Genomic DNA, 340 nt, shown 5'->3' on the forward strand with positions numbered 1-340 from the left:
TGAACTCTAAAAATAGTTCAATCCAAAACTATCGTTTAGTGCACTGATAAAAATTATTTTGTGGTGAAGTAAATACTACATAAAAACAAATTAATTTCTACATTCATTAATTTAGTTCAGGCAAGAATGGAAAAAAATTAAGTAAATTCTATATTACTACTCAATTTAAGCTTGTAGAAATTAAAGTTTGAAACTATAAGCATACTTTACTTGGAATTGTTTGTTAGGTTTACAAGGATTCTTTAAGTAAATATCAAAGTTATGATCCCGTCTTTCCCATCATGCACTGGGGCATGAATAATTAAAAAGGTTAAAGTTTTCACTGTTTTTGAGTTGTATT

The sequence above is a fragment of the Sinocyclocheilus grahami genome, unplaced genomic scaffold (genome assembly GCF_001515645.1).
Source record: "Sinocyclocheilus grahami isolate Dianchi unplaced genomic scaffold, SAMN03320097.WGS_v1.1 scaffold68.1, whole genome shotgun sequence".
Classification (NCBI taxonomy): Eukaryota; Metazoa; Chordata; class Actinopteri; order Cypriniformes; family Cyprinidae; genus Sinocyclocheilus; species Sinocyclocheilus grahami.